The following is a 14,430-nucleotide window of genomic DNA, read 5'->3' as shown; positions in this document are numbered from 1 at the left end:
ATCTTATCCCCTGCCATCCCCTTCTCCTTTTGCCTTCAATCTTTCCCAGCATTATGGTCTTTTCCAATGAGTTAGCTCTTCACATCAGGTGGCCAAAGTATTGGAGCTTCAGCATAGGTCCTTCCAATGAATATTCAGGTTGATACCCTTTAGGATTGACTGGTTAGATCTCCTTGCAGTCTAAGGGACTCTCAAGAGTCTTCTCTGGCACCACAATTCCAAAGCCTCAATTATTTGATGCTCAGCCTCCTTTATGGTCCAACTCTCACATCCATATATGGCTACTGGAAAAGCCATAGCTTTGACTATACAGATCTTTGTCAGCAAAGTGATGGATGTCTCTGTCTTTTAATATGCTGTCTGTGTTGTGAGAGTCCCTTGGACAGCAAGGAGATCCAACTAGTCCATTCTAAAGGAGATCAGCCCTGGGTGTTCTTTGGAAGGAATGATGCTAAAGCTGAAACTCCAGTACTTTGGCCACCTCATGCGAAGAGTTGACTCATTGGAAAAGACTCTGATGCTGGGAGGGATTGGGGGCAGGAGGAGAAGGGGACGACAGAGGATGGCATCACTGACTCAATGGACATGAGTTTGAGTGAACTCCGGGAGTTGGGGATGGACAGGGAGGCCTGGCATGCTGCAATTCATGGGGTCGCAAAGAGTTGGACACGACTGAGCAACTGAACTGAATTGAACTAAACTGGATTTGTCATAGTTTTCCTTCCACGGAGCAAATGTCTTTTAATTTCATGGCTGCAGTCACCGTCCACAGTGATTTTGGAGCCAAAGAAAACTAAATCTGTCACTGCTTCCACTTTTTCCCTTTCTATTTGCCATGAAGTAGTTCAGTACATGGGACTGTATGCCATGATCTTAGTTTTCTGAATGCTGAATTTTAAGTTTAAAAATTTTTTATATTTAAGAATGTATAAAAACAAATGCTCAATATTCAATAATAAAAAGAACAAACCAAACCCAAGGCAAGTAGAGAAAGGAAATAATAAAGATTAGAGTGGAAATTAATGAAATAGAACATAGAAAAACAACATGCAAAATAAAATTATATGTTATTTTGAAGATTAATAGAATTGACAATCTTTTAGCTAGACTGGCCAAGAAAACAGACTAAAGATTGAGGGAAAAGACTCAAATTACTAAAATCTGAAATGAAAGAGGAGCTTTACTACTGGCCTTACAGAATTCTTTTAAAGGATTATAAGGGAATATTGTAAACAACTATGTGCCAACAAATTAAATAACTTCAATGAAATGAACACTGAAATTGATACAAGAAGTAACAGAAAATTTGAACAGATCAATTACAAGTGAAGAGATCAATTTAGTAATCAAAAAACTACCCACAAAGAAAAATCCAGGCCCATGTTGTTTCACTGATGAATTCTACCAAATATTTAAGGAAGAATCAATACCAATTCTTCACAGACTTTCAAAAAATAGAAGAGGGCACAATATTTTCCAACTTATCCTATGAAACTAATATTACCTTGATACCAAAATCAGACAAAGACATCACAAGAAAACTACAGCCTGAAACTCCTTATGAAAATGATGCAAAATTTCTAATAAAATGGGCTGGATCCAACAACATACAAAAAAGGATTATACACCATGACCAAGTGGGATTTACCTCAAGAATATAAGGTTGTTTTAAAATCTAAAAATTGATTAATATAATAATTAACAGAATAAATGATAAAACCATATGATTATCTTGCTGCTGCTGCTGCTAAATCGCTTCAGTCGTGTAGGACTCTGTGCGACCCCAGAGACGGCAGCTTACCAGGCTCCCATCCCTGGGATTCTCCAGGCAAGAACACTGGAGTGGGTTGTCATTTCCTTCTCCAGTGCATGAAAGTGAAAAGTGAAAGTGAAGTCGCTCAGTCGTGTCTGACCCTCAGCGACCCCATGGACTGCAGCCTACCAGGCTCCTCCGTCCATGGGATTTTCTAGGCAAGAGTACTGGAGTGGGGTGCCATCACCTTCTCCGATGATTATCTTAATTGATGCATAAAAAGCATTTGACAAAATTCAACACCACTTCATGATAAAAACACCCAACAAACTAGGAATAGAAGGGTACTTTCTCAACCTAATTAGGACATCTACAAAAAATGCACAGCTAATATTGTATTTGGGCTTCCCTGACAGCTCAGACAGTAAAGAATCTTCCTGCAGTGTGGGATACCTGGATTCAATCCCTGGGTTGGGAAGATCCCCTGGAGGACAGCATGACAACCCACTCCAGTATTCTTGCCTGGCGAATCCCCATGAAGAGCCTGACAGGCTACAGTCCATGAGGTCCCATAGTCAGACACGACTGAGCGACTAAGCACACAATGCTGTAATTAATGATGAAAGAAAGATTAGGAATGAAACAAGAATGTCCAGTCTTGTGGCTCTATCCAACATTTTGAGGGAGATTCTAACCAGGGAAATTAGTCAACAAAGTGAAATGAAAGCCATCTGATTAGAAATGAAGAACTATATGTTTACAGATGACATAACCTTGTATAGACTACTCTGAGGAACTGACTACAAAAATCTATTAGAACCAATAAATGAATCAACAAAGGTGCAGGATACAAAATTAATATACAAAAATCAATTGCACTTCTATACACTTGTAATGAACAATCCAAAAGTGAAATTAAGAAAGCAATTTACAATAACATTAAAATAATAAAATACTTAGGAATAAGTTTAACAGAATAAGTTCAAAACTAATTTCTTAGAAACTGCAAAACATTGTTGAAAGTAATTTTAGAAGACCCAAATAAACAGAAAGATATCCCATGTTCATCAATCAGAAGACTTAATATTTTTATGATGGGACTGATCAAACTAATCTAACATAGTCAACCCAATCCACATCAATTTTCTGGCTTCTTTGTAGAAATTGACAAGCTAATCCCAAAATTTATATGGAACCTCAAGAAACACAAACTAGAAAAAGACAAACAAAACTAAAGGACTCAAACTTTGCATTTCAAAGCTTACTACAAAAGTGCAGTAGTCAAGACAGCATGGTAGTGACATAAAGATAGACATATCAACAGAAGAGAACTTAGAGTCCAAAGTAGGTCCTCATATTTATGGCTGAGTTTTGACAAGCAGGCCAAGATAATTCAGTGGGAGGAAGAAAGGTCTTTTCAACAAGACTGGGACAATTAGATATCCATATGCAAAAGAATGGGCTTCCCAGGTGGCACTAGTGGTAAAGAACCCTCCTGCCAATGCAAGAGACATAAGATCCCTGGGTTGGGAAGATCCCCTGGAGGAGGGCATGGCAACCCCCTCCAGTATTCTTGCCTGGAAAATCCCATGGACAGAGGAGTCTGATGGGCTCTAGCCCATAGGGTTGCAAAGAGTTGGACACGACTGAGCCAACTTAGCACTCACACATGCAAAAAAAATAAATTAGGACCATTACCTCACACATATACAAAAATTAACTTAAAGTGGATCAAAGATCCAATGTAAGAGTTAAAACCATAAAACTCTTTGAAGAAAATAAAAGTGTAAATCTTCACAATCTTAGTTTAGGCAGTGTTTCTTAAATATAATACCCAACTACAAACAGCAAAGGAAAAAACAGAGGAGTTATCCCTTATCAAATTAAAAACTTGTGCTACAAGAGACACTGTCAAGAAAGTGAAAAAAATAACACTACAATGGGCAAAAATACTTGTAAATCATCTAGCTGATAAGGGGCTATATTTTGGATATATAAAGAATTTTTACAACTTAACAGCAAACAGACAACCCAGTTTTAAAATGAGTGAAGTACTTGAACAGACATTTCTACAAAGGTGATATATGGATGACCAAAATGCATATGAAAGATGCTCAGTCATTAGTCATCAGGAATATGAAAATCAAAACCACAATGACAAACCACTTTCACACCCACTAGGGTGGCTAAAATTAAAAAAAAAAAAAAACAGATAATAACAAGTGTTGTCAAGGATGTAGAGAAACTGAAACCCTATTGCGATGCTGGTAGGATTGTAAATGGTGCAGTGGCTGTGGAAAACAGTTTAGCAGCTCCTCAAAAAGTTAAATAAAGAGCTATGATCTAGCAATTCCATTACCAGGTATATAGTTAATAGAAATGAAAATGTATGTTCACAGAAAAACTTGTACACAAATATTCATAGCAGCATTATTTATAATAGCCACAAAGTAGAAGCAGCTCTTAATTTCAAGGCTGCAGTTGACATCTGCAGTGATTTTGGAGCCCAAGAAAATAAAGTCTGTCACTGTTTCCATTGTTTTCCCATCTATTTGCCATGAAGTGATGGGACCAGATGCAGCCATGAAATTAAAAGACACTTGCTCCTTGGAAGAAAAGCTATGACAAACCTAGACAGTATATTAAAAAGCAGACACATTATTTTGCTGACAAATGTCTGTGTAGATGCTAAGGTTTTTCCAATAGTCATGTATGGATGAGAGAGTTGGACCACAAAGAAAGCTGAGCACCGAAGAATTGATGCTTTTGAACTGTGGTGTTGGAGAAGACTCTTGAGAGTCCCTTGGACTGCAAGGAGATCAAACCAATCAGTCTTAAAGGAAATCAGTCCTGTATACTCATTGGAAGGACTAATGCTGAAGCTGAAACTCCAATACTTTGGCCACCTGATGGGAAGAACTGACTCACTGGAAAAGACCCTCAGGCTGGGAAAGACTGAAGGCAGGGGCAGAAGGGCACGACAGAGGATGAGATGGTTGCATGGCATCATCAACTTGATGCACATGAGTTTGGGCAAGCTCTGGGAGTTGGTGATGGACAGGTAAGCCTGGCGTGCTGCAGTCCATGGGGTCGCAAAGAGTCAGATACAACTGAGGGACCAAACTGAACTGGAAGCAACTCTAATGTCCATCAGCAGATGAATGGATAAACAAGATGTGGTGTAGTCATTTGATGGAATATTATTCAGCAATAAAAAGGAAGGACATATTTATCCATGCTACAGTGAACCTCAAAAGCATTATGCTAAGTGAAAGAAGCCAGACACAAAAGACCACACATTGTATGATTCCGTTTATGTAAAATTTCCAGAACAGACAAATTTATAGGCAGAAAGTAAATTACTAGCTATGTAGAGTGGGAGAATTTGGGGCAAATGGGTAGTGACTGTTAATGAGTATAGAGTTTCTTTGGGGGTTGATGGAAATATTATAAAATTGATTTTGGTGATGGTTTCATAACTATGGGAATACACTAGAAACCATTGAATTGTACACTTTAAAAAGTGAGTTGCATGGTACTTGAATAATTTCTTAAAAAGCTATTATTTAAAAATATACAATTGTTAGAAAATAACTCAACTTTTAAAAAACTGGGCAAAATATTTGAACAGACAATTCAGCAAAGATATATATGGATAAAATATAAATACATGAAAAGGTGTTTAAGGTCATTAGTCATTAGGGAAACGCAAATAAAACACAATAAGATACTACTGCACTACTATCAGAAAGGCTTAAAAAAAATGAGCAGACAAAGCAAGACTGATGATGCAGCAACTCTCATGTGCTGCTGGTGAGAATGCAAAATGGTATCACCTCTCTGAAAATATAAAGTTAAACATACACTTACCATATGACTTGGCAGTCACACTTCCAAGTATTTACCCTGGACAAATGAAAACTTGTGATCACACAAAAGACTGTTCATAGTTTATAGCAGTTCCATTCATCCATTCATAATCACCAAAAATGAAAACAATCCAAAAGTCTTTCAACAGTGAATGGATTAGCAAATTGTGGTACATCCATTTAACTGGATACTGCTCTTCAGTCGTGTCCGACTCTGTGCGACCCCACAGACGGCAGCCCACCAGGCTCCTCCGTCCCTGGGATTCTCCAGGCAAGAACACTGGAGTGGGTTGCCGTTTCCTTCTCCAATGCATGAAAGTGAAAAGTGAAAGTGAAGTCGCTTAGTCGTGTCCAACTCTTCGCGACCCCATGGACTTCAGCCTACCAGGCTCCTCCATCCATGGGATTTTCCAGGCGAGAGTACAGGAGTGGGTTATCACTGCCTTCTCTGTAACTGGATACTATGCAGCAATAAATATGAATAAACTACTGACATATGCAACAACTTGGTTGAATCTTAAAGGCATTATGGTGAGTGGAAGAAGCTAATCTGAAGAGGCCACATACTGTATAACTCCATCTATATAACACTCTGGACAAGAAGGAACCGTAAAGACAGAGAACAGTGGGTGCCAAGGGCTAGAGGCTGAGGAAAAGTTTTGATCATAAAGGAGCAGCATGGACAGTTTTCTGGGGTGATGGAGATGTTCTGAATCCTGATTGTGATGGTGGTTATACAAATTTATTTGTGCGTTCCACCACTTAGCAATGTACCACAGAATAGTCAAATATAGAAAAATACAAATAAAAATTTTAAAATAATAAAAAAAAGAAATACCTGAATGTATTATATACATGTGTGTATCTATCTGTATATGCACACAGTCACTGCAAGGTTTGTTTAGGACTTTGACCACCAACAATTTTTTTGAGATAAGTAATATTTTCTTTCTGACACTTTTCAGAATTTCTGGGCTCTGGTGATAATTTAAAAAGCTGATCAACTTGTCAGTATTATTATTGTTTTAGTTCAGTTCAGTTCAGTCGCTCAGTCGTGTCCGACTCTTTGTGACCCCATGAATCGCAGCACGCCTGGCCTCCCTGTCCATCACCAACTCCCGGAGTTCACTCAGACTCACGTCCATCGAGTCAGTGATGCCATCCAGCCATCTCATCCTCTGTCGTCCCCTTCTCCTCCTGCCCCCAATTTCTCCAAGCATCAGAGTCTTTTCCAATAAGTCAACTCTTCACATGAGGTGGCCAAAGTACTGGAGTTTCAGCTTTAGCATCATTCCTTCCAAAGAACACCCAGGACTGATCTCCTTCAGAATGGACTGGTTGGATCTCCTCGAAGTCCAAGGGACGCTCAAGAGTCTTCTCCAACACCACAGTTCAAAAGCATCAATTCTTCGGCACTCAGCTTTCTTCACAGTCCAAATCTCACATCCATACATGACCACTGGAAAAACCATAGCCTTGACTAGACAAACCTTTGTTGGCAAAGTAATGTCTCTGCTTTTGAATATGCTATCTCGGTTGGTCATAACTTTCCTTCCAAGGAGTAAGCGTCTTTTAATTTCGTGGCTGCAGTCACCATCTGCAGTGATTTTGGAGCCCAAACAAATAAACTCTGACACTGTTTCCTCATCTATTTCCCATGAAGTGGTGGCACCAGATGCCATGATCTTCGTTTTCTGTATGTTGAGCTTTAAGCCAACTTTTTCACTCTCCACTTTCACTTTTATCAACAGGCTTTTTAGTTCCTCTTCACTTTCTGCCATAAGGGTGGTGTTATCTGCATATCTGAGGTTATTGATACTTCTCCCGGCAATCTTGATTCCAGCTTGTGCTTCTTCCAGCCCAGCGTTTCTCATGATGTACTCTGCATAGAAGTTAAATAAGCAGAGTGACAATATACAGCCTTGATGAACTCCTTTTCCTATTTGGAACCAGTCTGTTGTTACATGTCCAGTTCTAACTGTTGCTTCCTGACCTGCATATAGGTTTCTCAAGAGGCAGGTCAGGTGGTCTGGTATTCCCATCTCTTGAAGAATTTGCCACAGTTTATTGTGATCCACACAGTTAAAGGCTTTGGCATAGTCAATAAAGCAGAAATAGATGTTTTTCTGAAACTCTCTTGCTTTTTCAATGATCCAGCAGATGTTGGCAATTTGATCTCTGGTTCCCCTGCTTTTTCTAAAACAAGCTTGAACATCTGGAAGTTCATGGTTCACGTATTGCTGAAGCCTGCCTTGGAGAATTTTGAGCATTACTTTGCTAGCATGTGAGATGAGTGCAATTCTGCAGTAGTTTGAGCATTCTTTGGCATTGCCTTTCTTTGGGGTTGGAGTGAAAACACCTTTTCCAGTCCTGTGGCCACTGCTGAGTTTTCCAAATTTGCTGGCATATTGAGTGCAGCACTTTCACAGCATCATCTTTCAGGATTTGAAAGAGCTCAACTGGAATTCCATCACCTCCACTAGCTTTGTTCGTAGTGATGCTTTCTAAGGCCCACTTGATTTCACATTCCAGGATATCTGGCTCTAGGTCAGTGATCACATCATTGTGATTATCTTGGTCGTGAAGATCTTTTTTATACAGTTTTTCTGTGTATTCCTGCCACCTCTTCTTAATATCTTCTGCTTCTGTTAGGTCCATACCATTTCTGTCCTTTATCGAGCGCATCTTTGCATGAAACATTCCCTTGGTATCTCTAATTTTCTTGAAGAGATATCTAGTCTTTCCCATTCTGTTGTTTTTCCCTATTTCTCTGCATTAATCACTGAAGCAGGCTTTCTTATCTCTTCTTGCTCTTCTTTGGAACTCTGCATTCAGATGCTTATATCTTTCCTTGGCTTCTCTTCTTTTCACAGCTATTTGTAAGGCCTCTGCAGACAGCCATTTTGCTTTTTTGCATTATTGTTTTAAACTCTCTGCAAATCATGTACCCACTCACTGCCTACTCTGGAGAAAAGGCTCTCACCACCCCAACCCTGGTGTGCCACTTGCTTCTGTGATTCTGCACTTAAAGCCCTTACACATAGAGAAACTGTTTCTGGAAGCTGGAAATAAGTGAACTAAAAGGTCCAAGGGATATAAGTGGAACTCTGACAGGATCTGCTATAGATGACCAAATCCTAGTTCAAACAATCAATAAGTTATATGTTATATGTGTGTGCATACATGCTCAGTAATGTCTGACTCTTTGCAAGCCTATGGACTTAGCCCACTAGGCCCTTCCGTCCACGGGGTTTCTCCAGGCAAGAATAGTAGAGTGGGTCACCATGCCTTCCTCCAGGGGCTCTTCCTGATTCAGGGATCCAATCCATGTCTCTTACGTTTTCTGCATTGGCAGGAGGGTTCTTTACCACAAATGCCACACTTTACCACTTAAACAAATAAATAAGTCTATCCCCAATGGGAGCAATTGGGTAAATCTTCATACATATTGAGTATTAGATAATATAAAGGAATTATTTTTGTTATTGATATTGTATTAACAATACTGGAGTTCTGTAAGAAAATGTCTCATGCTTTAGAAATGCACACTGAAGTATTTCACAATGGAACTTTACAATGTCAGTAATTTATTTTTAAATACTTCAAAGAAAAATTTAGATCAAACAAATATGGCAAATGTTAGTAATTAGTAAAGTTCCGTGATGAATATGTAAAGACATCATATTCTTTTCTCAACTTTCTTAAATGCTTGAAATCTTTCATAATAAAAGGTTTTCAAAATAAAAGTGCACCAGAAAATCCCAGAAATGTTGAGTCTCTTAGTCCCTGAGCCAATGAACCTTCTTTGCAATTAGACCCCATGGTCTGATCATGGTATATCCTGAGATGAGTTTGAATCAGAGAAAGTTTAGAGTATTTCAGTGTCCCTTGGAAACGAAAATGGAAAAGTAAATAGCATGTTTTATATAGCTCCTACCCTAAAATGTTAAAACAAAAACTAGTAGGGCTAAAATAGACATTCAACTGTCCTGAAAGCTTGGTTTTCCAGAGGCCCTATATCCTGCAGAAACCTTGGTAACTGAGGACAGGTTTCAAGGAGGACTTCAATTATCTCTTTTTAAGTTAGTGTGACTTGGGTGTCAGTCACTTGCAATAGTAGAGTCTTGTTACATTCCCTGATCTGTAAGTCTAGATTGTAAAGGGCCACATAGCTGTCACTTTGTTTACTGAAATACCTGCTCTTGGAACTCTGAGTCAACATGTAAGAGGTCTGATACCCTGAGGCCACCATGACAAAGGGCTGCAGGTAGGTGCTCCAATCAATGGTCCAGCTGAGCCCAGCCTTCCTGCCATCCAAGCAAAGGCACCAAACATGTGACTGAAGCTGTTAGCCTCCAGACCAACACATTGACCAGCTGAATACCACTAAGAGATCTCCATCAGCACTGTATGGAACAGTTTTTAGAATGACCCAGCCATGTGCTTAGTTGCTCAGTCATGTCTAACTCTTTGGGACCCTTTGGACTGTAGCCCGTCAGGCTCCTCTGTCCATGGGATTTCCCAGGCGAGAACACTGGAGTAGGTTGCCATTTCCTTCTCCAGGGAATCTTCCCGACCCAGGGATCGAACTAGTGACTCCTGAGTCTCCTGCATTGCAGGTAGAGTCTCTACTCGCTGAGTCATCAGGGAAGCCCAATAAAATAAAATAAAAGACACTGCATATTTTTACTGGAAGCCACCGAAGAATTCCAAGCTGACATGTGCTGTGCTGTTCTTAGTCGCTCAGTCGTGTCTGACTCTTTGCCACCCCATGGACTGTAGCTCACCAGGCTCCTCTGTCCATGGGGATACTCCAGGCAAGAATACTGGAATGGGTTGCCATGCCCTCCTCCAGGGGATCTTCCCAACCCAGGGAGTGAATCCAGATCTCCTGCATTACAGGCAGATTCTTTACCCTCTGAGCCACCAGGGAAGCCCATGCCCTGTCCAAATTCCTGACCCACAAAATTATGAGGTAATGAAACGATTATTGTTTTAGGTCACTAAATTTGGGGGCATCTGCTATGCAGCAACAATGAACAGAAACAGGAAACCAGAAGGTGTGACCAATGTTGTGCAGTAGCAGATGCAACTTTTAATGGAGCCTGAAACTTTAAGACAAAGAAGCCACTTGACTATGTGCACAAAATGCAAGACCTTGGAAAGAACATGTACAGGTAAGGAGTCTCAAAGTTTAAGTTTTAAGCTCCATTGTGTACAACAGATTCAGGACTGACTGCCCAGGGTCCTGCCCCAGGACAATGACCTTTAAAGGGTGCAAAGTTTTAAGAGAATAATTTTAATATGCCAGCCTTCTTGGCATGAACAAAAATGAGGGAGGCAGAATTCCAATGTCTGGGATCTTGACACCCTTCGCTGGTTCATGGCCTCTACTAAGAGAGTCCTATGTCCTAACGAGTCGGGGAGAGATAGTACCCATTCATCCTCCCAAGGCCCTGCTACCACTTAAATGCTGACTCTACCATTTTGGTGTCCATTCCTAGAGGCCCTGTAAGTCCTTCCAAGTCTGTATTTTGAATATTGAAAAAATGTTCCTCACCCTCCAACCTTGCCTCTGTTTCAGGAGCCCACATTCCAAGTATCATCCTCAATGAGTCACCCAGCCCAGACATCTGCAAATCAGCCATGAGCTCTCCTCCCAGCTTACTCCCAACACTGGATCACCAGTGGAGAGTCTGGCTCCCAACAGTGCTTGCAGTCAACCTCTTTTCTCCCTGTTCCTGCTCCCACTGGTCATTTTTGGTGCTGCCATCTCTCACAGCTCTTCCTCAGAGGTGTTCACCCTCCCTCCTAACAATCTATGCAATCCAGGATCTTCCCAACAAAGGTTGAATCTTCCCAACGCAGGGATGGAACCCGAGTCTCCTGCATTACAGGTGGATTCTTTACTGTCTGAGCCACCAGGGAAACCCTAGGCTATCCAATACAAATGCAAATCTCACCAGGCTCTGCTATCAGTGTCTGCCAGTACCCACACTCTGAAAGCCAGACCCCTTTTACTGGAGTTCAAGGATCTCCATGACCTAACCTCTAACCTCTAATCACAGAAGGCCCCCAACTCCTTCCTCTCCACCTGCTCCTTTAGAGGGACACTTCACTCCCTCACCAATTTCCTTCCATGAATTGCAATGCTGCCCCTCATCAAGCTCCTTGGAACCCAGTTGCAGCCTTCCCCCGTCTCAGAAGCATCTCCAGAACCCACACTCTCCAATCTGATGACCTTTCTCTGTGGCCCCTTCCGCTGGGCAGGGTGTCTCCCATAACTTGTGACGCTTCAGAGAATTTATAAGCTGAATTTGTCCCAGTCACTCGACCCCTCTGAGCCATTTCTTCCTCTGTGAATTGCGACAATGTCCACACCAAAGAAATCTGAAAGTGAAAAGTGAAAGTGAAGTCGCTCAGTTGTGTCCAACTGTGACCCCATGGACTGTAGCCGACCAGGCTCCTCCGACCATGGGATTCTCCAGGCAAGAATACTGGAGTGGGTTGCCATTTCCTTCTCCAGGGGATCTTCCTGACCCAGGGATCGAACCCAGGTCTCCCGCATTGCGGGCAGATTCTTTAACCTCTGAGCCACCTGGGAAACCCAAAGAAATCTGAGAATTACAATAATGGAAGCCTAGTGAGTAGGCACTGAATAGTGAGTACTGACTGAGCTAAGAGCTTTTCACACAGTATCTCTAATCCTCACAGCACTCAAAGTGGCATAGGCTACCACACCTCTATTTAACTGAGAAGGAAACCAGGGTGAAGCACCTTGCCTAGCTTGCCTTTCACTGGCCTCCCTGGCAGACCTCCTTGGCACTGGTCAGCACATCCTGCTTGCCTGCTTAGTTGTTTCCTGACTTAACTCCCAACACAGTTTTTATTGGGCAGGGATGGCACCTGTCTTGCACTGGGTTTGGCATTCAGTAAGCACTGAGTAAATACTCGCTGACTTCAGTGATCTGTGAATGAATACACATGGCAGACGACAGAGCCTGGATCCCAGCTCTTGGCTCTTCCTCACCTGCCCCACCCCAGGAGGGTCCTGTGCAGGTTATATGCTTAGTACAGGTTCTGGCACACAGCAGACACTCAGTAGCATGGAGCTGCTGCTGTTGGGCTCAAAGGGAAGTTAATTTTTAAAGACTACTATTTCAGTGGTGTGCCCTGCAAGGCAGTCCAGCCCAGAGTTGGCTCCAGCAGGCTTAGGGGAGGGTTTGGAAATAAACAGCCAATACAGATCAAGGGAACTTCTGTCCCATCTTCCCCTCCCGGGATAAAAAAGGTTATGTTCCCATCTTTGTCCTCTATCAGGGGAGACAGCACCGCCCAACTCGAGAACCCCAAGCTCTTCCCCAATGCGGATCCCAGCTACCTCAGGCCCCAGCCCCCTCCAGCCCATCGAGGAAACTCCCTGAACCCGAGGTGCCTCCTCACCCACCCCCGCCACTCCCACCGGTGCAACTAGCAACCTGGCTTGAGCTTCCTGGGCTCCCGACTCCCACTCCTCGAAGATGTCCGACTCTGAACGGGTCAGTCTTAGCCTTCCTGACTGCTCAGTGGACGGTGGAGTCTGGAGCGCCAAAGATGTAGGCCTTCGCCAGGCGCCGAGGCCGTGACTGACTGCCCTGGGTTTCCAGCAAGAAACGAGCTGAAGAACCAGCTTGAAGAGAAACCCTGGAACCCCACTACCCCAGCCCCTCTAACTTCCACCGCCTGAGAACCGTTCTGAGTTCTATGAAAGATGACGTTCGAACCTAACGGAGGCTCCGCGGCCTCTCTGGGCGCTAGGAGAGAGTCGTTTCTCCTCCCTGGGCCGCGTGTGTACACAGGAGTGCAATTTTCGCAGAGCCCCCACCGTCGGTCAGCTTCAAGAGAGGAGAAGAAGGAGTAGGCCCAGTGGGAAAATAGAAAGGGAAAGAGATCCAAGGTCCCCGGATGGGTGGACAAGTCCCTGAACCACTCTGGATCTCGGTTTCCTCCTGATTTGCCTGCGAGGATGAGCTAAAATAATGCCCTTGGAATCTGTGAAGCTCTAGGTGTTTTAGAGAGTGGATAACACGGGCCTATAGGCAGCCTCCCCAGGCCTGGCTTGAGGACCATCAGGAACCAAAAACGTCAGAGCATCCAGTATAGATCCCTCCTGAAACCAAGACATCAAGGCCGATCTTAAGTTCACCTCGAGTGGGGATGAGGGCAGATACTGAGGAGGGGGTGGATAGAACCCGGAATGAGAGAGACCGCGAGGCATCCGAAAACCTGAAGTGAGAGGCAGGACAGCGCAGCCTGGAAGCACAAGCAAGTTCACACTTCTAGAAGCTCCGCTCACTTTCTCCCGCTTTCCTCTCTCCTTCATAGGTAACTCTCTCCTCTTTTCTTTTCCCCCTCTCTCTCCTTTCCTTCCTTATCTTCATTGCCTGTCTCGAGCCATCTCTGTCTTGCCCCATCTTTCTTCTCTCGCTCCTTCTCACTGCCCCCCACTTACAGCTCTCCCTCACCCTCTCACTTTATAACCAAACAGCCAAACCCCTTTCCAATTAAAGTGGAATTAGGCAACTCAATCAAATTAGTTCCCTATTAAAGCCCTTCTTTATTAAACCGTTTTCTTGTCCTGCTATTAAGTTTCACCGCCTGGCGGAACTCGAGTCGGCCTCAGAAGTTTACCTTGGGAAGTCGCCGGCCCAGCCTAGGGGAGGGGGCGCGCCCGGTTTCTCGGACAGGGGGAGTGACCCAGCTGGGAGCTAGAGGGACGCGGGAGGCCGGAGGAGGGGGTCGGTCCGGAGCCGCTAATTTCCTCCGCTC

Source organism: Bos taurus, chromosome 3 (assembly GCF_002263795.3).
Source record: "Bos taurus isolate L1 Dominette 01449 registration number 42190680 breed Hereford chromosome 3, ARS-UCD2.0, whole genome shotgun sequence".
NCBI lineage: Eukaryota > Metazoa > Chordata > Mammalia > Artiodactyla > Bovidae > Bos > Bos taurus.
This window is presented reverse-complemented; position numbering follows the sequence as displayed.